Source organism: Alexandromys fortis, unplaced genomic scaffold, assembly GCF_014885135.2.
Source record: "Alexandromys fortis isolate MF-2015 unplaced genomic scaffold, M_Fortis_MF-2015_v1.1 scaffold_18, whole genome shotgun sequence".
In the NCBI taxonomy this organism is placed as follows: domain Eukaryota; kingdom Metazoa; phylum Chordata; class Mammalia; order Rodentia; family Cricetidae; genus Alexandromys; species Alexandromys fortis.
The window spans coordinates 1,700,332-1,726,404 of NW_026067897.1; the positions used below are offsets into that span (position 1 = coordinate 1,700,332).

The window sequence follows — 26,073 nt, forward strand, 5'->3', positions numbered from 1 at the left end:
AACTACAGTGTTTACATAATTATCACGTCTCTCTTTCCTCTCAATTTCCTCCAATATTCCCTCTTCATCTCAGATTCATGACCTTCTCTTCTATTACACACACATAGACACACATCAATTCATTCATACACACATGCAAATGTGTACATACTTAAGTACATATATAAATGTAGTCTATTAAGTCCTTTCAGTGTGGTTCCTATGTACATGTGATTAGGGATGACTATCTGGGTTTTGCATTAGCTATGGGGCTCATCCCTGGAGAATCCTGATCCTCTTTCAGGAGACTCTAATGTCCTTAGCTCTGCATCTAGGAATAGGGCATTGTACAGTTTTCTCTCCACATTAGAGTACCAACTGCTCACTGTGAGTCTTTTGTAGGCAATCACAATGTTAAGATGGTATGGGAATGGCTTCTCTGTCGTATATAGAAGACACTATATGGCAGTGCATATCTTGGTCCATGGGCTCTTTAATGTTTCTGGACTTTCTTCTACAATGTTCCCTGGAGCATAGCTTGTATTGTCTCCATCTTTGAAAAAAGAGGGTTTTTTTTTTCTGTTAAGGGTAAGAGCTCCACTTATCTGTGAGCATAAGGGATAGCTTTGAGAATTCAGTTAGATACTGGTTTAGGAAGTAGCAGCATTTGGTTCCCCCCGACTCCATGACCTCACTGCCACAAGCAATGGGCTGTGTTTGTAATATCAGGCATGAACTTCCTCCTGTTGAGTGGACAATGAAAATGTAATACATACACAAAACGAAATTGTCTTGAACTCTAAAGAATGAGAAGATAAAGTAAATGGGCGACTGGGAGAATGTAACACTAAGGAAGTTCACCTCGTACCAGAAAAAAAAAAAAATGCCGAACGCTACGTGTTCTCTTATCATTGTTGATCCTAGCTCTGAATCTTTTTAGACGTGAGTTTATAACCAGGAATAACCACAAAACCCAGGAAAATGATCATGAGGAAAGCAGGAAGCATTCCAGAAAGGGATCTAGCAGGACCCAGCTGCTATGGTGGAAGAAACGGGGAAATGGCTGTGGGTGGCTTTAACTGAGAAAGGGGAGGGAGGGTAATACAGGGGAGAGAGAGTGAGGAGGGAAAAACTAACAAATAATATTTGGAACATTATTTTATGCTTCCTAAAACCAGTGTGTGTGTGTGTGTGTGTGTGTGTGTGTGTGTGTACACACAGAGTTTAAGTGAAGTTGTGCATCTTGTAGTGACAATGCTCCCCCTACAGGAAGACTAATCTAACAAAATCTTGAGCACAGGCCATGGAAAAGCTCCCTTCAGTTGTTAGGGCAATATAAGTGACTCCTCAACAATATAGTGACTGCCATTGTCCTTGGTTGCGTCCCATGACCTGAAGGTAGGACCCGTTTCTGGGGACTACAAACATTTCAGACACAGAACTGGGAGCAAATGAGCTGCAACAGACGTGGAAGCCTCACTCTGAAGGAAGAGCTCTCAGCATAAGAAGGTGCTATGCCCGTTGTCAAGGGAGAAAACCAGTCTAAAGTTGTGGAATTTTTATATGCTTATCAAGTTTCAAAACAATCAATCTTATTTTTATGCCTTTATATATTTGTCTAATTCACCAGATGACTTTTTAACTTTTTAATTTTATTTATTTTTTTGTGGATTTCACATCATGCATCCCAATCCTGCTTATCTTCCTGTCCCCATGCATCCACCCTCTGTTCACAGAACCTCCCCAGAAAAGAAAATTTAAAAAGAAAGAAGAGGAAAATGGAGAAGAATCTGTTGTTGAAGTTGCAGTGTGGCCCTGTGAGCTGCACAGTGCACCCTTCAGTCCGTTCATCTTTAAGTCTTCATTACCATGAGTCATTGGCCTCGTTCGAGGCTGGCTTTTGCTATACCACCTGTAATGGGTTGTCAATGGGGCCTCTTGGATATCCTGTCGTTGTCCTGGGTCATGGAGACCTTGCAGTTTTGGATCTATAATCCTTTCGCAGGCTCCAACAGTTCATAGATTTGGTGGATATTGGAGTGGGCTAGCTCATAGCCCTAGTTCTTCATGGTATCGGGTTAGTCTGCCATCTTTTCCTCATTGTCACTACCCAGGCAAGCTTTCCAGCATCGCCTCAACTGCTCATCCAATGCAGCCTGATGCAAGGGGCCAGGCCAGCTCTCCTGTTCTCGGGTCATCAGTTCTGGATACCTTCACTCATACCACCAGGGTGAGCTCTACTAGTTTTCTCAGGTGAGGTTAGGGAGGATACAAAGCTCTTCTGCTTTCACTTCTATGGCACCACGAATAACGGGTTCAGCTTTCTAGTGTGATGTCCTGGCAGGGTAAAGGGCCCATTCTTCTGTGTGTTGCAGCTGATGAGGGTCAGAGCTAGTTCTCTCTTGCTACCTGAGAGCCTCTTGCCTGCCAGACGCAGCAAGAGGCAGTTGGGAGTGAGCATCTTTCCTTCACCCATGCCAGCACATGAGGAGGGGCGGAGTCAGCTCTCCTGCTCTGGCCTCGCAGCTTCAACTCACTCTGCTCCCAACAATAGGGTCATCTCTAGCATGCAACCCAGGTGAGCTTCAAGCCCGCGGTGAGGGGTGGAGTCATCATTCCCAAGTCCAGGAGGGGCATGAGCAAGGTCGCTCTCCCTGAGGGGTTGGACCACCTCTCCTGCTGCCGTATCCGGTGTGGGACAGGGACAGCTATCCCAGGGCCAGCGAAGGACGGGGCCTGCTCAGCTCAGCCCTGGATTTCCACACACGTGGTTCCTATGATCTCCTGTGCTAACACCTACCGTGGACATCATCACAGACTCCAGCTGCAGCAGGACCACAGACCCAGACATGGCCCTCCGCAGCAGCTCAGGCCCAGACATCACCTTGGTCCTGGTGGCAGCACAGGTCACCCAGATTAGTATGGCCCTGGTGTCAGCATGGTTCTCAGACACCGACACCATCTCAGATAGTTGACCAGACCCTGAGCATCTGAACAGCCCTCTTACCAGATGATTTAATTAGTTTGGGATTAAAACATATGTGAATTTAGTTTTCAATTCAGCCACCAGACCAATAAATGAACTTAAGATGGAAAAAGCGGGGATTTAATGAAGAGTAGCTTCCCTGACAAGGCTTTGCCGTGACCATGAGTGAAACAGGATTCCGACTCAAATGCTGCTGAGTATACAGTGGTACATTATTTGCCAATTAAAACATCTTTTTAAAATATCACTTTCCTTTTCTGTAATTGCTTTGTCTGTTCTCTTTGATGGGGTTTGGTGTCTTTGAAATAAAGAATATGGCATGTACAATCTTCAATAGAAAATCAGATAGTCTATACATATCCACAGGAAGAAAAAAAAGTCACACACACACACATATATATATACATGACATATATATATACATACATATATATCAGAGAGAGAGAGAAGATAACTAATCATACTATATGAGTATAGCCCATTACCACAAAATTACGCAGTGGTATTTATATGTACACACTTATAATAGTTGTCTAGTTTCACAAATAACCAATAAACTTTACCTTCACTGCTTTGTTTATGACCACATCATTTATAAATATTATACTTTCCAACATAAATTTTCCACAAAGTTATGTTGTTTCCTTTACTAGGAAATGAGTAATCCAATTTATAACTATTTGAAAGTAAAATATATTACTGTGATCAAATAAAATTGCCTTTTTCTCACCCTAGAAACAAGCTATTACATAGCAGTGTTCCAATTATTCTTTATTTGTGTTTATCCACAGGCTGATGGTGCCCATGAAAGAGGAAAGAAGCATAATAAATCACTGCTATTTTCTACTCCATAGAACACACTTAGACTAACTCCACAGGAAAGTATCAAGGAAGGAAGGAAGGAAGAAAGGAGGGAGGGAAAGAGGGAGGGAGGAAGAGAATGAAAAGGAAAGAGAGTAGGAAGGATGGAAAAAAAAGAAAGAAAGAAAGAAAGAAAAGAAAGAAAGAAAGAAAGAAAGAAAGAAAGAAAGAAAGAAAGGAGGAAACAAGGGAAGGAAGGAGGGAGGAAAGGAAGGAAAGAAGAAAAAGTTCAGCTGGTACAAATAGACTGCCTATTTCCAAATCACCTGGCCTAGTTTATTTTAAAATGCATCAGCTTACACTAACCTCTGAAGAGGATTTTGTATATCATGAGTAATGTTTATATTAGTGGTATAGTATACCAAAGAGATGACTTCTGATTGATAGCTGAGTTTCCTCCACTTTTTAAGTATTAACTTTCTTTAGTTTCATGTCAAATAGTTTCCTTTAAAGTACTAATGCAATAACTCCCTGGTGTCCCTGTCTAGAATATCACAATGAGCCATTCCTAATGCCTTTTGTTCCTGACTGCCAGGTCATATCTAATTCCTTCAGGGTGCTGCCTTTATTCTCAGGGCAGGACCCCAGTAGGAGTGACAGGCATGTCTTCTGACCATACAAGCCATGACTATTGGTAATCACACTGAGCAAAGAGGAGCATGAATCAGAGACAGTTCCTCCCTCAGGACTAGTGTCTGAGTCTTTAAATTATTTTCCTGAGGCTTGTCACCTCAGCAAAAACAAAAATAAACAAAACCATGCTGAGAAACCCACATTTTAAGATACCTCTCACATGTGCAATTGGATTTCAGAATTAGACTCATTCCATGGTTTTCCTTCTTTGGGAAATCCTTTTCTTCTATCTGCCTCATTGTTTCCTACTGAGAAAAACCTTCAATCCTTATTATAAGAGCTAAATGCAATGACTTGCGGTTTCTTAATACACAAGGACTCTACAAAGAAAGGAAATGGGTTTTTTTCTCAATGAAATTGCTATCTTGATTTTTCTTTCTTTTTGGCATAAGAGTATATACAACAAACTGGCATTGTAATAAGTGTTTTCTAGACAATCATTAGAGTATGATGAGCAGATACATAGAAAAGCTGTCCAAACTTCCTAATATTTTCAGTCTGTGGAAAATACATAAATTTAGAGGCATGAGCTTGAAGATAAATAAAAAAAAAGGTTAACAAATTCGTATTACCCCAGCACAACATCACACTTCTGGTTCCCACAGCCTCAATTGCAATATTTCACCATGTCCTTTATAGACAAACTGATGCTATCACAGTAATGAATGACTGGATGCCACCTTGCTGCTTCGGTTGTGCTCACCTGAGTAATCGAAGATCAGTTAACAAGCAATGTGAGTCTTGTCAAGCTCTACAACTGGAACCACTGATTACTTAGAAGTCCTTCCCTGTCTGCCAGTCAGTCTGTATTTTTGTTTGTCTATGAAACCAGACCCCATCGTATGACGTACTGGAACATCTAATAGGGATCGTGTGATTTGTTTTCCCCAAGAACGCATCATCTTTGCAGCTTAGGTAAGCTCTTTATTCTCTCTCTCTCTCTCTCTCTCTCTCTCTCTCTCTCTCTCTCTCTCTCTCTCTCTCTCTCTCTCTCTCTCTCTCTCTCTCCCCTCCCCCTGTATAATGGCTGGTTATAGGTCTCTGTATTTCTTTCTATTTGCTACAGGAGGAAGCCTTCTGATGACAGCTCAATAAGGTGCCAATCTATGAGTAGAGCAGAATAACATTAGAAGTCATTCTATTGTTACCGGGGTTTTTCCCCAGTGGTATTTGGTTTTACTCTAAGTCTCTAGGCTATCTAGACTGGTTCTTGATCACCCAAACAGTGTCAAGTATGAGGTTAGAACTCCCTGGGAGGGAGAAATAGAATAGATTTTATGAATGGACTGTATGAGGGTTCATAAGGGAAGTAGTAGTTTGGGAAAGGAAAGGGGAGATGGAATTGAGGGAGGGAATGAGGGGAAAGACAGAAATGAACAGTATTTGTGGGGTAGATAAAAACCTAGTGTGCTGGAAACTTCCTATATATCAAAGTGATCTAATGACAACTCCAAATAGTGGGGGGGGGGGGATAGAATCCCTACTGGCCTTCTCTTGTCAATCCTTGTCACCAAATGAAGCTTCCAGTGTGGAGACAGGGTTTCATCCAGGTAAGTTTTTGGCTGAAAGGGTCCTTTGGATGTCCCCCAAAACACCAAGCAGTTTCCAAGTCAATAAGCAGCTTTCTGATATCCAGACCCTATTATGGAAGACAACATCCACAGAACTCATCCAACATGAAAAGGTGGAAGTAGTGCCATCATAGAACCTTCAACCCAATGTTCCAGTGTCTATGACATGGAAAGATACTCTACAGGCTACTGAAAGAGAAACATAAACACCAGCCTGACCATACAACCTTTTATCTGCAATCTGTCCTGCCTGCAAAATGTGCTAGGGCAATGATGGCGTAAACATTGTGGGAATAACCAACTGATGTCTGATTTGAAATCTTTTTTAACATAGTAAACTATGGGTGTAAACTTCCTTTTTAGATGTTCCTTATTGGTATCCCAAAAGTTCTGATAAGTTGTCCATTATTTTTATTTGATTTCATAATTTTTTCAATTTCTTCCTTAATTTTTTTAGGTATTTGCAATTGGATTAAATTTTGCTTTATCCCCAAATGTTATACAAGTTCATAGTTCTCCTTGCTACTTGCTCTTAGTTATGCTTTATAATGATCTGATAAAACTAGAAGAAATTATTTCAGTTTACTTCGCATTTTAGAGTTGTTCTTTTACCCAGAATATGGTCTGTTTTAAAGTCATGCATAAACCCACTGGTTTCCCTGAGCAAATTAATTCTCAAAGGACCACCAAGGAGACTCATTCTCAATTGTCGGTGCTAATATATTCATGAATGCAGGCTTTCTTTGCTTTTCTATTACTGAGTATGGATACAACACCTTCAAAAGGGTCTTGGATGATGAAGCTTTGTTTCAAAATGCAGTAATATTCAGAAGGGGGTTCTCAGAATATGATTTGGTACTATGTCAGCTCCTTTTCTCGTTACTTTGACCAAATGCAAGACAAGAAGGAATTTAAGAGAGCCAGGATTTCCTCCTGCTTACATTTCAAAAAGACCATTTCAACATGATAAGAAAGATGTGGAAGGAGGTATAGGGGAATAATCCAGGAGCAAAAGCCCAGCTATCACATTCTATCCTTAGTCATACAACGGAGTATGTTTGTACTCAGCCAGTTTTCTCATTTTTATACAGTCTGGGATCCTAGCTCATGACATGCTACAAGCTATATTTCATACCTCAATTAATCTAATCTAGAAAGTCTTTCACAGACATTCTAGAAATCAACCTCTAAGGTGATTTTAGATTCTTGTAATTAGCCATCAAAACATCATAGATGATGAGGGCTCTTATTTTATCAAAGAATTAAGCCATTGATAGATTTATGAATTATAGGATTGTTGGAAGATGATAGAAATAGTAGAAGCTGGATCCTAATTAAAGGAAGTTATTGGGGGTGTGCTTTGGAAAGATACATTTCGTTCTGTATACATTTCGTTCTTCCTATTGTTCTCTTTGCTTCTTGGATGCCATTAAGTGAGTAGTTCTTTTCTTCCACTACACTATTTGGTTATGATATTCTGAGCCAACAAAGCTCTAAAAGCAGTGAGACTTTCCAACATGTCGTGATACAAAGTAAAGCCTTCCTTCCTTAATTGTTCCTCACTTGTATCTGTCACAGAGGTAAGAAGTCTGAATAGTGAATCTTGTCACTTTGGCATTTCTGCATGTAAGCTTCCTGTTACTAAGTTCCAGAAAAAAATTACATGAATCCAAACCTGACTCTGGGCTTGTTTTTGGAGGAATGCAAACTTAAAGTTCACACTCATTTCATTAAATACATTTTTCTTTGAAGGTTTAATTTGAATGTCACTGTTTGGGGGAATGTTTTTCTGGTCTACTATGATCTCAAATTTGTAATGCCCGTTTACTGGAATAATTAGCATGGATGTACGTGTTATCTTGAAAACAATGAGTTCCTTGAACTTGAAAGCAGTATTTTCTTTTCATCTCATCACTACCCCAAGACCAAAAAGCTACTCCATTACTTTTAATGAAGATACAAATGAGTATTATTTGTCTTATAGCAACAAAAGACAAAAATCAGAATGGGGGATGGACTCATTATGTCAAACAGCTAGCGTGAACAGTAGATAGCATGGCAAATGACCATGCAAAGTTCAAATTATGGTAGTAACATTTAATTTTTGCCATCTTTATTTCTCCTCTTCAGTTCCTTGGGATTTGCCTCCACTCTTCATATGAATGCAAAATCATTGCCTCAGGAGTAGTTCCTAATCCTCTAAGGCTCCCAAGCAATGGAAAAGATATGGAGCTTTTTATCACAACACAGTGAAAAAAAAAAAGCATTGATTGCACCTCATTAATTATTTAGAAGCCATGTGACTACACATAAAACAATCACAGATGCCATGGGAATGCTAATCAACTGACGTCTGGATCATTGGCTTTATTCTTAACCTGGCTGAAAAGCCCCTCCACAGCAAAAGCCTGAGAGAAGACTATTTCCCGCTAACACTGAGAGGCAAGAATTGTTCTACAAGTGAACAGTAATAGTTTTATAACAATGAATAAACAATAATGAATGGTAACCAACTTTTAAACTACAATATTTTATGTGAGTTTTGCATGCAAATTTCATACACACACACTTCTATCACTTTTCATAAAAATAAGTATGAATAGAATAAAGGGATGATTTCGGTCCAGAAATTTCTCTTATTTCCCCGATTTTAATTAGTTCTTTGGTAGTTTCTCAAAATGTATTGATCTTCTTTACACCCATCCCTAACTTCTCTCAGACCCTGTATCTTTCCTATACACACAATTTTGTGTCAACTTACCAGGGGAATCACTCCCAAGGAAAACCCTCTCTCGTTATCCCAAGAGCTATCAAGTGTCAATACCTCCTTGCCCTGGGATAGTATTTCATGCCCATCTCCCTCTTATGCAGGGATTTGGTCAGGCTTGAACATGCACAGCATCTGCACACGCAGTCACAATTGGTGTGTGTTTGTTATACAACTATTCAGTTGTATCCAGAAGATAAAGTTTCTATGTAGTCTTCTAATACCTCTGAGTCTTAAATTAAATTCTTTCTGTTCTTCCACAATGATTTCTGAGCCTTGGAAGGTTTGAAATAAAATTTCCATTTGGGGTTGAGCATTCCACAGTCTCTTATTTTCTGTACTTTGTACTTTGTCCTGTTGTGGATCTCTGTGCAATAAACAAGCTTACCCAGCTGTGAACCTTGAGAGCTACAACAACGACAGACTAAAAAGACATGGGACTCCCCTATGTATGTTGTGAATACCATTGGTTAATAAAGAAACTAGCGTGGCCTGATAGGGTAGAATAGAGCTAGGCAGGGTAAACTAAACTGAATGCTGGGAGAAAGAAGGCAGAGTCAGGAGAAGCCATGTAACCCCACCAGAGACAGATGCCAGAACTTTACCTGGTAAGCCACAGCCTCGTGGTGATACATAGATTAATAAAAATGGGTTAAATCAGTATGTAAGAGTTAGTCAATAAAGACGCTAGAGCTAATGAGCCCGGCAGTGATTTAATTACTACAGTTTCTGTGTGGTTATTTCGGGGCTGAGCAGCCGGGAACAAATAAGTGGCCTACCTACACCAGACATGCCCATTGGTACAATACTCAAACAAACATCATAAGAATAACCAACCACTTTATGATTGTCAGTAATACCCACTATACAAAATACAAGATGAAATCCATACCTGGCAACATTGTATGACTATTCTTTGGACTGGAGAGGGAGGGGGAAGGGGATTGGGGGGAGGGGAGGGAAATGGGAGGAGGGGAGGTGAAAATTTGTAATAATAATAATAAAAAGAATTTGTGGATAGAAGGACACAGGGCTTACAGGAAAGCTTACTACTATTATCCTCTTAAATGACTATAGTATTAAGCCAATCCCTAATAAACAGCTTGTTGATAAACCTATAGATTAATACATCTCTCATCATTCATCAGAGAAGCTTCTATTTGCAGTAGATAATGAGACCAACAATTTCACCTATCTTGATTGAGATTTTTGTTTCTTACCTCAAGTTCAATACTCTTGTTTGCCTGGTTGAATACTGACATTTATTTTAATAAAACTGGTTTAATACTTGGAGTGATGGAAGCATATTAAATTTTATTTCTAGGAAAATAATATGTGCAGCCTCCAGGGACTAGATCTACACCATTAACTAGAATACTCATTGACTTCAAATATGGAGAGAGTTGATGTTCTGAGCATGAGTGTTAATGGGTCCTGAAAGAACTAAGAAACATTAATGCCTATAACAAATATGAGAGAATGAAATACACAAGTATGCTCAGAGAAACCTAAGACTTCCTCTGTGGCATATATTTCAATGTGCTAGAAATGAAGTTTTAAGATAGTAGCATTGTATTTAAGGAAGAAATAAAATTTCAATGAGTTTATACTGCCCAGATTTAATTTTCCAAATTAGATGAAAAATTCCCACTGAACCAAGTAGCATTCAACTGCATTCCATTCTAATTCATCAAATTCTTGTGATTATAGATGGAAAATATCAATTAGAAATTGAGTGTGTATAGGATATCGTTAAAATGTGCTTATGAAGTATCTCCCCAAACAAAAACTATTCTTTTATAGAGGTATAATCCATTTTAAGCAATATATACATTAGGTATATTTCAGAAATATATCCAAAATATCCAGACGCGAGGGCAATGAAATAAAATGTACTTACGTAGCTTTATGAGCTTTACTTGTCTCTCCTTTTCCCCCTGTAAGTGCTGGTGAGCCTTCCCACACATTCCTGGAGTGCAAAGCTGGGTCTGGCACTTCAGAGTCTACATGCATCTAGCAGTAAAAATCACCAGGAATGAGAGTTTTTTACCTTCTGCACAAATTAGGAATGGGGCTTGCCAATAAGACTGGGCAATAGTCCAGGTCTTCTTAAAAGTTTTTTGAGAGTGGAGAAGATTTTGGGGTTTTTTTTTATCTCAACGTAGAAAGGAAAGATATAAGTTCAAACTAATTGGTATTACTTAGCAACCTAAACTCAAAGTATTGAAATATGTATAGATATATGGATGAAAGAAAAAAATAACCTTTGATGTAGAGGACAAAATATTTACAAAAATCATAACCACAGAATGGTCTTGCATATAGTCCATGAAACACGGGACACATGTGTTCTAGGAAAGCTGCGAACATGGTCTAACACAGATCCATGAACTTAGCTAAAACAAGATGGGATTTTTCTACAGTGTGTTCTTGTATACAGTTGTACAGCTCTTTTGTGAACATTATAGGTGACAGCGTTAAGAAACAATCTAAAAGGTTGATGATTGTTCTGTAGACTCCTCTAGCTCCCCTAACACATCTCTCTGATTGTTCTGTAGACTCCTCCAGCTTCCTTAACACATCTCTCTCCCAATGTCATGTCATCTTTAAAAACAACAAATAATAATAACCCAATACTAGTTCACTGAGTTCAATTAGTGATGATAATATGCACAGGGGTGTGTGGGGACATCCACCAGCTTGGTAAGCTCCTATTCCTGATCACTGGGCAAAGTCGGATGAGGATATGAGTACACAAGCCTTTAAAATAAAATAGAATTCTTCCTACAGCTTCTATGTTTTCCAAAACCATGTCCAGATAAAATTCATACAATTATCAAATAAAAGTTCAAATACAATGTTTTGGAAGAACAACTGGGTACAGGAACAAAAACCCTACACAAGACAAATTCAAGGTTACAGTGACAAAAGCAAATATTTTACTACTGAACTAATATGATGGTGAGAAAATGATTCCAATTTTTAACCTGTTATTCTTGAATCGTGGACTCATAATTTTAGAGAAAACAGAATGATACATTTGTTGATGATTCAGAGCAAATAACATTATTTAGCCAGTCCACAAAGTGATAAGCTAATAAGGTAAAGTTTGATTCCAGACACTATTTAACTCATGTATTGGGCTAGCTTCTTTAGGGTATTTGTAACCAATGATAAGCTCTCTAAATTCCATATGCATGAACCAATGCCACATTTGTTAACTGCAAAAAGGATTCTCCTGTAAAAAACAATGGTAAGCAAACTACCATGGCATTTAATAAGGAATATAAACGTTCATGGATGCTTGTTTTGAGAAAAGTATTTGGGGCAGGAAAACCAAATTCACTCATAATATTTACTCTTCACATACAAAAAGCAAATATGTAACAATTTATGTGATATATATATATGGACAACTAAATCGTCTGTGAGTCACAGACAAGCTGAAAATAGTTGTAGCTCTCAGATACTGTGGGAAAGGCACTTAGTAGGCCAAGACCAACATAATAAGCTAACAAGTTTTGTTGATTTCCAGTAATGAACACAGAGAAGGTGAGTCTTATGAAATTAAAAGCTAGGGAAATGATATGGAATGTTTTCGTCTTTTCTGCGAAGAAAACCACATCTAGATGAGCTGCTACAACTGAATTTGCCACTTAGTTACAGGGTTCCTCAATTTCTGTTCTCTCCTGAGCAGGCCAAAAAGGAGAGCAGAATGGAACTTTGGGAGACGGGAACACCACCACTTCTACATTCTTGGATTGTTGATAGCGTCACTAATCTTGAAACCCATGCAGGAAAGGAGGCACTCGCTTCATATGCTGTCCTTTTGTAGACAGAGTTTTGTACAGTTGTTACTTCATTTGGCCCTTCCCACAGCAAGAATCCCCAACACACATATCAAGGAAAAAATACAGGTTTCTGCTGAGTTTTTAGGATGACTGTTTCTAGGTTTGAGAACTTAGTAGTTTTCTATGAGACAAACTCAAGCTAAAACATTGTTACAACACTGACCTTCTAAAGGGTTAACTAAGAATCATAGTGTGACTTTTTGTCTCTCTTGAATAAAGTCAGAGTACAGTAATTCCTGATTAGTGTGGAAACCCCTCCTTTCATTTTTCCCCATGTAAATGAGCATAATTTCTCCAGAGGAAAGCTAAAGAAAGATATCCTGTGTACAATTTTGTCAAAGGAAAATTGAGGAGGATGCCTTGGAAGTGTAAACTGTCACATATATAGAAATTGATTCTTTATTTTGATGATTCTAGTCAAATTTCTGTTCACCAGACTGAGAATTTTCCAATCTCTGAAAATGAAATAATATTTTACAAGCTGTCCATGTGTGTCAGCCCTTGGGGCATTTTGATCAAATAACCAGTGACAAGATGTGAGGGAAAGAATTCTGATGACTCCTTCAGATACGCTACCAGTCTTCCAACATTCCCCAGACTACCTCCGATGACTAAGTATTAACATTTTGTCTCCGTGCTTTAGGATTCTAGAATCTCTGTTTAATTCAGCAACCTAGATTTTATATACTTTTATTTATTCTTTGAAGATTTCATACATGTATAAAATATATGTACCTGCAACTACTTCCTCCAACTTCCCCAGATTCCCCAAAGCTATTTCCCTCTGATTCCATGGCTTGATCATGTGAAGGCAGCCGTGTCCACTGTGAGCTGTTATATTAGCTCTATTTTGCTGGAAGGCTATCTTACTGTCATTCCTGGCAAGTGGAAGAGTTCCTCGTGAATGATAACACTCCTTGTAGGGTACATATCATTTAAAACTTTATGTGTGACAAATACGCTAGATAAACAGGCTTTACAACCTAAATCTATTTTCTTTTCACACCTCTTCTATCATATGCCAAGGAAGTTCTAGTAGCTTGGTGTCAGCCATCTGCCCAAGCAAACAGGACTATTTGTCAGTCACTGTGAACAATTGTAAATAGTATCTCTGCTTGGTGAACCAATTTCAACACATTCAACCTAATTCACATATTTTCTTCTATTCTGATCAAGATACATTCAATACACTTCCATGCATAGCCCACAACTATGTGAATACAAATAGTGTAATTACTTGGGTGTGGGCTATATATAATTACTGGGGTGTAGGCTATATATAATTCATTCACATCACAAATTTTATCTGATACCGAGGACCATGTCATAACCTGAATCAGGTCACACTTAACAAAGCAAAAGGAGATGGTTGGTATAAAAGGGGTCTCAGAATCCACCACAAATTAAATTCTCAGTCGAAGAAATGTAAGTGATTCAGGAAAGGGTAGTCGAGCATCCTCATCCTGGGAGGACAGGATGCTCTCTCTGATAAATGAAACTCAACAAAGTAAAAGCTATCACATTTCCCTGATCAGTATCAGCCATATGTCTCCATTCCAGTTTTCATAACCTGTAAGTCAAATGCCCATTCCTAGTCAAAGAAGCACTAAAAGGTTGCTTTGAAATCTACTTATGCATTCTTCATCTATATAGACTTCGAGTTTGGTTTTAATAAAATTCTAAGAAATATAAGTTTCTCTCAGAGAAGATACAGAAATTTTCTTATCTATTATATAAACCTTAATCTGGGATTTTAGATCCTGAGATCATTTTCTTCCTTTATATATTTCCCACTGAAACCAACAAACACCGTTATTCTACTCACTTTCATTAAAGTATTCTATGGCAGCAAGTAGTTGTACTAGTAAATTATAGATGATAAGAATCTATTTTGCTTCCACATGCTGTGGTTTACCAGTAGCCCCTTTATTGCTGCCCATAATAACTTTAATGGTTTTATTAAATCAGAAAGCCTATTATAGATTACCATCTTTAGTGCTCTGTTTTTCTAAAACCAAATCTCTTATGAATAACTGGAGCAATAAAGGTCCAATGATGGGAACAGAACCTCTCTGAGTTTTACAGAAGGAGGTATTTACTGTGAAATGAGGCCTGGCCCAAGCATTGAAGAAGTTGCAGAAGTAAACCAAAATGAGTAATTGAAGGATGAGGAGGAGGATCTTTCTGAAACACTGGACAGACTGGGCAAATTGGAGTTTTCCAATTTCTGGACACTCGTTATACACAGCTAGTAGGAGAGAACTAGAAATGAAAGGTCAGCGTTGGAGACTTGAAATGAAAAACTCTAAATTCTCTATTTAGTTATGAGTCTAGAAACCAGTTATTCGGAGATAGCACTTATTTATATCCATAAAGGATTTAAAGATACATCTGTAGCTATCTCTCACAATGAGTCGCCAAAAAGATTTTCTGGCTCTACTGGAGTTCCACCTTCCAAATCTCACAACATCCTATCTTTTGGCAATCAATATCTTACATGGAGACACGGGGAAGAGGGTCATGAAAAAATATACCTCCACCTTCGACGACTTAATATATTATAAAAATGATGCAGCATGTTTTCCATATTTAAATCCAGTTAGATTTAAATCATGTACTTTTTGTTATTTAATCATAGGGTTGCTGCTATTTAAATTGTATGCCAACACTGACTGAATACGTACGGTATTGATTAATCATATATTGGTTATAAGCCAAAAGAATTGACTCTGAGTAGCTCTAGGAGCAGAGATCATTGGAATAATATTTTTGAGAAATTCACAGATGAGTTGTTAGATGCATAGTAGAAGTAAAAAGTTAATAAGAATAAAGTTATTCCTCACTCCCTCACTGGAGTTTCTGTCCTGAAAAAAAATGAAGGATTTTCTCCTTCTACCCTGCATGTCTTTGCATAAGGTTCTAACATTTTGAGAATAAAGTTTTGTCTATCCATTTTTAGGGTGCACTTTCATGGGTGGTCCTCATAACACTTTGGCAGTGTAGCTTGTCACAGGCCCTAGAAAAGCCCCCATCTTCCAGAGTGAAAAGGTGATTTTGACACAGGTTCTTCCAATTCTATCATGCAGACAATGAAAGCATGCATGGAGCCTGCTCAGGAGCTATTTTCGCTCTTCTTTGAAGATCAGCTATAATCTAAGACACTGACTACTCGATCAATATTCTCACATGTCAGCATGAGTTGTATTAGAGTTACTGAAAAGATTGCAATTCTTCAGATTCTGGAAGAGCTCAATTTTAATATATGTTTTTGTTTTGTGTTGTGTTGTGTTGTTGTTGCTGCTGCTGTTGTTGTTTTTGCCTTGGAACAGGTTTGTGAACATTATAAACGTACTAATCCTTTTAGATCTCAGTGAACTCAACTGAATCCTTTATAGAACCGGGGAAAATTACGCTTTAAAAGTTAAAGGTAGACTGAAGAAATGGTTCTGAGGGGAAAAACCTGCTGTGCAAGCACACAGATTGAGTTCAGATTCCTAGAATTACTGAAAAGTCAGACATGGTGGCACCCATCTGTAATATCAACTCCTCTGGTAAGAAGAGAGGTAGAGACAGGAGAATCCCCAGAACCTTGGGGGCTAGACAGATCAGTGTATACAGCATTAAAAATCAAGGTCAAGGCAAAACCAAGAACTCTTTCTCAAACAAGGTGGAAGTCGAGGCCTGATACTAAACCTGCCCTCTGACCTACAAGCACACCATGTGCACATGTGCACACGCACACACAGACACACCATGTAACGTATCCAAATCATATACACACACACACAAAATGACTTTTAAAAGTCACTGTTAACTAACAGCACTATGTACCGCATAGGTTACTACTCATGTTTGCAGCTTCTATATCTGCCCTTACACTTTTCCTTTCCCAAAAGAAAACAAAATTTTTTGTGTGTGTTTGAATCTAATCCATTCTTAAAGACACTGTTCATGTAGAATCCTTTTTTTAACACTTATAGACAACAAAAAAATTGTCAATAATTATATAATTCCTAACATATATCTCAAATATTTAATTATTTGTCTTTTCTAATTATCTTTATTTTATACTTCAAGTCTCTATTTATTGACAGGAAACTTGCCTATCAGTTAACACTATTTGCCAAGTAGTAGATTGGAAATTGTCAATGCAAATTATTAGTAAATTGGATGCATCCTCAGTCTCTGGGAGGAGGGATGAACTGAACAATGTAGTATAGTATAGTAGAGCTATGTGCATGGGAACTTAAGAGAACAAATGGGGGTCAGTATTACATGTCTTTAAACCCAGCACTTAGGAGGCAGAGGCATGCAGATTTTTGTGAGTTTAAGGCTAGCCTGGTCTACCAAACTAGTTCTAGGACAGTCAGGGCTACACAGAGAGACCCTGTCTCAAAATAGGTGAAAGAGAGAAGAGAAGAGAGAAAAATGGGGTGATTATTGATCCGAACTAGAGTAAGGACAAGGATTTCTTAAGAAAAGACTAAGCTGGAGCTGAAATTTTAAAAAGTGTAATGAGATTAGTTAGATAAATAGTTTAAAAAATCAAGAAATATTGGATAAGGTTTTTTGAAAAAAGAAAAGGAAGTCTAAAGTTATGAAATGCGTAAATAATTCACAGAGTAGAGAATAGACCAAGAACAATAGTAAGAAATGAAATTATAAGAACCAAATGAGGCATAAGAAGTCTTCTGCAAAACAGTAAGCTGAAACTTTACCTGACCCCTGATAGAGAAGCACAGACTAATTCAAATAGGGAACAGTATATTAAATACCAACAACAACAACACTAGCCATGAAAATGGCAGTCACCACCCAGTGAAAACTTAGACACAAGGCACTCTGACAAATAGATTGTTCATTTAGTCCTCAGAACGAAGCTCCAAGTGATTGTAATCTCAATTATCAACGAGGGAATGAAGGCTTAAAGAGCTGTTAAACAACTTCCCAAGGATTTAGCTAGTAAGAGTTGAAAGCAGTTATAAATCAAAGATTACAACATTCAAGAACCCACACATCTTAACCACACGTCCAAATTTATGTTTTTGAAAAATCACTTTGGCTGCAATAAGGAGAATTGATTGAGAGGGCCAGGGAAAGGCTGCATTTAGAATACTATTGCACAAAACAGCGTCCAAAACCTAAGAACCCACATCTAGGCAAAGAGAAAGGGAGAGATCTATGAGATGTGACGGGGTGCTAACCACCAAGACTTGGTAACTGGCTCGATGTGACTGATGAGCGGGAGAAAGGAGGGGTGGTTCATGGTGTCCTCACAACAGGGTGTTTAAAATGGGGGATCTGGGGAATGATGAAACCCATTTGGAGTAATTGTGGTTCTAATAGAAATATGATCTGAAACTTGTTATGGAGAGAGATTTGACAGGTATCAGAATGAGGTTATAGATATAGTTAATGTACTAGGAAACATTAGCAAATAATTCAGCCAGTGAGAATTTATGGAGCAAAGGAGACCAGGAGATTAAGATGTAAAGCTGGGAACATCAGTACTGAGGTGTGCTTTGAATCTTAAATGAGTGTTTAACAACATGAAAGGAGGACATTCCATACAATCCTGAATATAAACGGACTAATCTTAAAGATCAATGTGAAAATGTAGCTAATTAGAACAATCGTGGAAAATGACAAAACCCACAGAGAGTAGCTATGTAATAGCTGCCTAGAAAAATTATGGTTGATATTATATTATTCTCTTTACATTGCTGTGAATTACTTTTAAAGGATAATCCCAGTTAAAATTAGATATAAAAATGAAACTTCCCATAAAACTTAGTTAGAATATGACCATTGGAAGTAATACAAAACCATGTATACTGAAGAATGACGAGCAAACGTCACTGAGACCATGATAAAGAGAGGAAGGGTTCTCTTGATTTCAACCCAAATACACAGGAAAAAAGTTGAGAGAGACAAGAAGAGAACAGGAAAAAAAAAGTGGAGAGAGACAAGAAGAGAAATAGGAGAGATTAGAAAGAGTAGGGTTTGTGTTGAAATTGGAAAACAATTTAGTATGTTTATGTTGTTGAAGAATAAAATGACTTGAGGTATGAAAAACAAAGCTGTGTCTGTCACTCAAGGAAGAACAATAGCACTCATAAAAAGAGTCTCCATGACAGCTCTGTGACTGAAAATAAGATTATAGGCAAGGATTAAAAGGGCATTTATCATTTAATTGGGAGTAATTTAAATGAGAACATTATAAAACTTTTCTTTAATTGAATCACCCTCTTTTACGTGATACAAAAAGTTGGACATACAAAAACACTCTACAAGTCACGTAAGGACAGTTTCCTGTTAGTATGCTCAGACTTGGCCCTGTTAAAAAATACCATAAACAGATTTAAAAAAAAAAAAAAAAACACTTCCTGGATACAAAAAGACAGGGAATAGGGAAGACAGAAGCTGTTTAAGGAAGCCTTGATAGAGGTTGGTGAGTCAGAAAAAAGGATAAGGAAGGTCTACCTGAAAGCCTCCTCTTTATCTCTAAAGTATAGCTTAAATCTTTTATTGGGCATAAGAAAAATACACTCCGAGTAGCTATGGTAAGGCCAAAGTGACCACACGCCCTAGCTTGCTCTGAACTTGTCCCTCTTTAACACTAAAAGCCCTGGAAAACTTTCAGTTTATGTCAGCCCATAGACTACAAGCCTGAATGACATGGGATTGTTAAAAGTTGCCTAGGAAAATGAAGAAATAAACAAAACCTAACAAAGTCTGAAGACCAAAAATTCATGATTTCAAACTATATAATCTTATTACTTAGCACCATCCTATCTAGGTATATTTCAGTTTCTCAAAGATGATAAAAAAAATGGTAGAAAGAAAGAATACTTTTAGACATTTCAAACACTGAACACTTCTGTTGTCTTTAATTTCTCTACTTTCTGAATAATGACACAGGATAGTCTGAGCCAGTAAGAAGAAAAGAAAATAGTCATAATAGTTCAGGTGTTCAATGACCAACAAGTACGTGGGGGAAAATGCCCATCATTATTCATTATGGAAATGAAATTAAAATTACAGTGAGATAACACCTCATATCTGTCATAATTTCCTTTAACCAAAAGATAAGAGAGAGCTGTTGGCAAGGATTTTGAGAATAGGAAACTTGGACACTATTGGTGGGAATGTTGGTTAGTATATGATCTCACTTCTGGGTATATATCCAAAGGAACTAAAACCAACATGCCAAAAAAGATATCTACACTTACATGTTTGCTGAAACATAATTCTCAATGTCTAAGACACATAATCAATCTAAGTCCTCAGAAATGGATAACTGGACAAAAAAAATGTGGCAAGTACAGAGATATGCTATAGTTTGTGTCCACACGGATGAATCTGGAGACCACCATGCTTAAGTTAAATAAACCAAAAAAGCAAAGACAAATAATTCAGGTTCTCACTCACACATAAAATCTAAAATAGCTGAACTCCTAAAAGCACATAATGCAGTAACAGTTACACCAGCTGGATAGCCATTGACGGTTGTCATTGTACTGTATTAAGAACACAGAGGAACTTAATAAATGTGTGTGTGTGTGTGTGTGTGTGTGTGTGTGTGTGTGTGTGTAACTGTTCTTTGGTTGCTCTTGTCCTAGAAAAGTGGGAGTCCAGCTGAGTTCCAAGGCTAGGAAAAGAGTAGGGGGCCCTAGAGAGTAGAGGTGGCTGGGAAGTGGGGCTCAAACCTATGGGAAGCAATGGGTCTAAAAATCGTCTGGCCAGACCATGCAGAGAATGGTATGGAGGGCACAGATAGCCTCCCTGGGTCCCAGCCAATAGGAGCTGGAGCGAGGGTCTAGTAGAGATTGGTTTGGTGGGTAGGTGGGGAAGGGGGGGGTCACTGAGGAATCCTCATGTTTTTCTTATCCTACAAATACTAAACTCAAATCCATATTTTAATAGCTAGAGCCTCTAAAAATATTAGCTCTAGCAAAATTAAAAAAAAAAAGAAAAAAATCTAAAATTTAAAAAAGAAAGCCTGTAATTAAAGAGACCTGGAACAAAATGCTATGTACACATGTTTTCAATTAAATTCACCTGGCCGACACTTTACATCTTAAATCCAATTTATGTAGCTGAGGTCTTCATGAGATGAAAACAGCCGCCACGGCTATTTATAGCAAAGGGAAATGTGTTAAAAATCTAAAACATGACAATGACCTTTGCATTATCCTGTAGTGCTACCCAGAAAAGACAATTTCCTTCAGAGCCTTTGAGCAGAGAAGCCTTTTCCAGTTACACCTAGTTTAAGTGGTAAAATTGCAGAAAATTACACAAAGAGATGATAGCCTTTTTTTCTTATTATTCCTGCTCTAAGAAAACCACCTAAGCACTTTCAAATTGGGTGAAAGTCACTTCTCTTTTAGAATTAATGGTTTCCTAAATTATTATAAGCTGTCAATTTTGTAGACACTTGTGATTATTTTATGATTAGCACAGAATGTGAGGATCACTAAACTTAGCATAAAGCCTAAAAGTACCACACTGGATCTAGACAGCATGCATACAATACCCAGGGTCATTCTACTGCAAAGCAAAGGAAGTGAGGGAGAAAACGGCTCATGGAGCCACATTAATGAAAACCTGGCCCCTTATGGATCATTCATCTTTAGATTTATCTTTCTTTTATAATTTTATAAATTATTCTTTGTTGCAATTTTCCCCTCATAATTGATTAAAATTGTGCCTTATTAACCGGGAAGGTTTCCCATAATCCCAATACAGTTTTGAAATCTCCTTGCTCATCATTGACTTTTTATGCTGTTGAGTGAGTTTCTCTCTCTCTCTCTCTCTCTCTCTCTCTCTCTCTCTCTCTCTCTCTCTCTCTCTCTCTCTCTCTCTCTCTCNCTCTCTCTCTCTCTCATTAGCATCTGAATCTCCGACTGCAATTCAATACTTCCATCTCATCATCTTACAGAGCACAACACTCTCATCCTCCTTGATCACCCAAACTGCCCCTCATTCGGAATGTCTTAGGTCTTTGAGTGTGGTAGTTCACTTCCTTTTGACGCCAGGAAGTCCAGGCGTTTTCTACATTTGGGCTTTCAGACACTAACATTTAAAGATTTGTATACTTTCTCACAGACTTAGAGTTCAATAGAAAATTACATCAGATCTTAGAAATGATTAAGTTTTCTCCCATTTTTGTTTATCCACCTTCCTGGCCTTTCTCAGAGTACCTGTAGCTAATTGTCCACTGTTTCTATAATAATTCTACCAAGACAAACTTTTGAATCTGTTTCCTTATACTTAGACATTTCTTGACATACAGGTCTCATCAAATTCTTCTTGTTTGGCATACCTGTTTCTCCAAGTGAGAGATGCATTGTATTTTAATCAGACCACGATGTATTATTATCAGGCATTCCTACCTAGAAGTAATCATTGCATTTTACAAGAAAGCATATCAGTGAGAATTCAAGATAGAGGATTGGCAAGTAGAGAATATATTTTTAGATAGGAAAGTATTTTGGGCATTCAGATATAAGATGAGACTGTTACATAAAATTAGCAGCCAGCATAGATAGCCATAGACTGACTCATGTAGTTAATCATTTCTATGATCAAACCAGACTCTGAATGTGGCTGACAATGGGGCTGACTGAGAAGCCAATGATAATGGCACTGGGATTTGGTTCTACTGCATGTACTGGCTTTTTGGAAGCTTAGTCTGTTTGGATGCACACCTTCCTAGGCCTGGATGGAGTGGGGAGGGCCTTGGACTTTCCACAGGGCAGGGTACCCTGTCCTCTTTAGGACTGGAGGGGGGAGGTAGAGTGGGGGAGTGGGAGGGAAATGGGAGGAGGGGAAGAGGTGGAAATTTTGAATGGTATTATTTATAAAGCAAAAAAAATAAATAAAATAAAATGTTTGAATTAAAAATAAAGAAATAAATGAGATTTCAGTAAGTAACCACATAACTCCCAGGTGATATTTGATCTGTATCTATATTTCTATATTTTTTTACAAAATGATGTTTTCTTTATCTATTTTGAGAAGATAACATACTTTTAAAACAAATGATACTATAGTGGAGGAGAATACAGATAAGAGCCCTATATTTTATCCCCAGAACTGAAATTAAGTTGAACTGGGGATGAGGGAAAGAACCCAAACTGTGCAGGGGTGAGCAAGTGAAGGAGAACTCATCAAGCAAGAATATTATATCCAGCCACTCTAGGTGGCCCTTGGTCTCTGTGGTTCAGCTCAGTCTGCTCTCTACCCATGAAGGTTTACTGTACTCCTGCTTTCTTGTCTGAAAGGTAAGTCTTGACAGCTTGCTCATCCTACCTGGGTTCCCTTTCAAAGTGAGGAAAGTGAATGAAATTATTACAGTGCAGGCAGGAATAGAAGAAAAAGGAAAAATATAAATACCATGTTTTCCTAAAAATCAAGATACACATAGTCTATCCACCTTCAAACACCTGACAACAAACACTCTTTACAGTTTCCAAACAATACATGGGATTCAACCTGGAGGCATCACACTGGTGTCCCGATACCCAAAGTCAGCAGCATCATGATTGTAGAGGTTTCAAATGGGACCCGGACAAGTAGCCCTGTCCTGCTAATCACAGTTTATTGTGAATCTCTGGTATCACGACTCGTGGGTATAAAACATGAACATGAGCATTTATATAGGAAATTTCTCTTCACTCCTCTACCCGTGATGATTTTCACCTAGCTAGCAAGTGATCTGATATCACATTTCTCAGGAAAAAAAAATTATTCTAATTTCAGAATCAGTATGAAAGAGGCAACAAGTACTTGAAAGATTAAGTTTCATCTAATCTTAAGGAGTTTGTAATCTCAGATCATAGCACGAATTTTGTAGCAAATCCTATGCCAAGAGGGAGCATAAACAGATCAGTGCCAGAGCAAAAGTCATTGCTTTAAAAACCATTTCCCTATGTTCAGCGAGACCGGTTTTAACCCAGGCTTTTTCAGACCCAGATAGTGGACAAGGAGGACTACTGAGTCCTCAAGAACAATGGCAATGGGTTTTTGATCCTACTGCACCTATTGGTTTTGTGGGAGCCTAGGCAGTTTGGATGCTCACCTTACTAGACCTGGATGGAGGTGGGTGGTCCTTGGACTTCCCACAGGGCAGGGAACCCTGATTGCTCTTTGGGCTGACGATGGAGGGGGACTTGATTGGGGGAGGGGGAGGGAAAGGGGAGGCAGCGGTGGGGAAGAGACAGAAATCTTAATAAATAAATAAATAATAAAAAAATTTCCCTGCCCTTGCCTATCTACTCTTTCAATGTTATTTTACAAATATCAAAAAACTGTATTTTCAAAATAAACAACGAAGGGATATTTACCTCATTTCAATTTTTAGAAACGAAATAAAAAAATGCATTCATAGTTTGACACATATGTGATCATAGATATGTGACTCATTATCTTTGCTATAGAATACTAAAAGACTTCAGTAATATCTTAGAAGACCCAGAATCCGAGGTCTGCGCAATTTCAGCACTTGTGTTAAGTGTGTACATGAACACTCAGCTTTACATATTTCACCTCTTGAACAAGTAGGTGAGTTTAAGATTGGTGTAAGAAGGAAGTCTGAGAATTTGTTAAGCAATTTACATGAGTCAACTTTGAGGGTTCAACATATAACATTGCTACTACCTCACCAAAACTTTGGTTACATTGAAAGGAAATTCCAAAGTCAAGCATCTCTGCTACATTAACGTGCACGTCAATGACAAGTATCTATGTGTATAATTCTTTCCTTGAAGTATATCCTTTTGTTGTTGATGTGCTCCTTGATGTAGTTTAGAAAACAGTGAATTCAGATTTTGTCTCCAAGGTCTTTTTTTCTTTTTTAGCAGAGATCCTCCCATTCTTTTTGTAAATAATTTATTTTGTTTGTATTGAATGTGAAGGTGTCAGATCCACTGGAACTGGAGTTGTAGACAGTTGTGAAGTGCCATGTGGGTGCTGGAAATTGACCTGGATCCTCTGGAAGAGCAGTCTGTGCTCTTAAACTATGAGCCATCTCTTCAGCTCTGATCCACCCATTCTTAACAAACTTTCAGCCATTGAGAAATTCAGATAGATTGTGACCAATATCTTTTACATGGCAGGTAAAACTCTTTCTAATGAGTAGTCCACTAAAAGCTGAAATAGCCCACTGTTGATACAGTGACTGCTCAAATACAAGAGTATGATTGTAGGGTTTCCTTCCATTGTGTTGGAAAGGGCCTCAAACTATAACTCAATCTCTGAAGCCATGCTCAGAAATCAGAGGGAAAGAAAAAGAACATATCTCAAAGCACCACTGACTGCATATTTTTCTTTAGGAATCATTCAGTATTTTGTAGAGATTATATTCCCTGTGGAAACTCTTTTCCTTGGACTAGGATATACGGATCATTTTATTAAAGTATTGACATCAGGCCAATACCTTGGAATAGTGCACAGCCTCTGTTCTTGGGGTTACTTGCAACATGAGTATGTGCATTCTTTAATATATTCATCAAATATATCCAGACTGCTTGCAGTTAAGAAATATGGTATGGGATAAAATTGTTTGATTACCAGATATAGAAAAGAAAATTACATACACTTTCTCTTATATGTTAAATTTTACATTTATAAAAGTTTGTTCATGGGAAGGGAAGAAATGGCAGTAAGGGAGTGGGAACAAATGGTCGGGAGATGGAATGGCAAGAAGGGGGCAGAGAAGAGGAATGAGTAAGAGCAGAGGAAATTGACATATTTTATGAAGACAATAATGAAGTCCATTGCAATGTATACATTTAAATTTTCTATTTGAAAAGCAAGATAAAAAGATAAAGCAAAAAAAAAGAGTTGGCCCAGCACTTGTCAGAAGGCCTGGGTTCAGCTCACAACCATCTATAACTCCATTCTAGGGGGATCTAACCTGCACAGGCACCAGACACCCATGTGCTACACATACAAACATGCAAGTAAAACACACACCATAAATAATAATAATAATAATAGAATAGATATTTTAAAAGTCTGGTGGTGCCAGGAGGTGGTGACACATGCTTTTAATACCAGTGCTCAGAAGGCAGAGACAGGAGCATCTCTGAATTCCAGGCCAGCCAAGGAATTCCAAAGTAAGTTCCAGGACAGCCAAGACTACACAGAGAAATCTTGTCTTAAAAAAGAAAAGTGTTCCCAATGTCCCAAGGAGGAGCAGAAGGAGGGAAAATATGAGCAAAGAAGTCAGGACCACGAGGGGTGCACCCACCCACGGAGACAGTGGGGCTGATCTATTGTGAGCTCACCAAGGCCAGCTGGACTACGACTGAAAAACCATGGGATAAAACCGGACTCTCTGAATATGGCGGACAATGAGGGCTGCTGAGAAGCCAAGGACAATGCCACTGGGTTTTGATCCTACTTCATGTTCTGGCTTTG

At 38.2% G+C, this 26,073-nt stretch overlaps 1 long non-coding RNA gene across 2 annotated transcripts in view; it reads right to left on the minus strand.

The window, feature by feature from the left end:
- Window positions 1–26,073, minus strand: part of LOC126486483 (uncharacterized) — a 222,069-nt gene that overhangs the window by 68,780 nt on the left and 127,216 nt on the right. The window contains exon 1 of one of the 2 annotated variants that reach the window (XR_007588137.1): window positions 10,698–10,782. The exons of the other annotated variant lie outside the window; for it this stretch is intronic. This is a non-coding gene — a long non-coding RNA (uncharacterized lncRNA). Of the gene's footprint in view, window positions 1–10,697; window positions 10,783–26,073 lie in introns of those variants that run through there. 2 annotated transcript variants of the gene reach the window in all.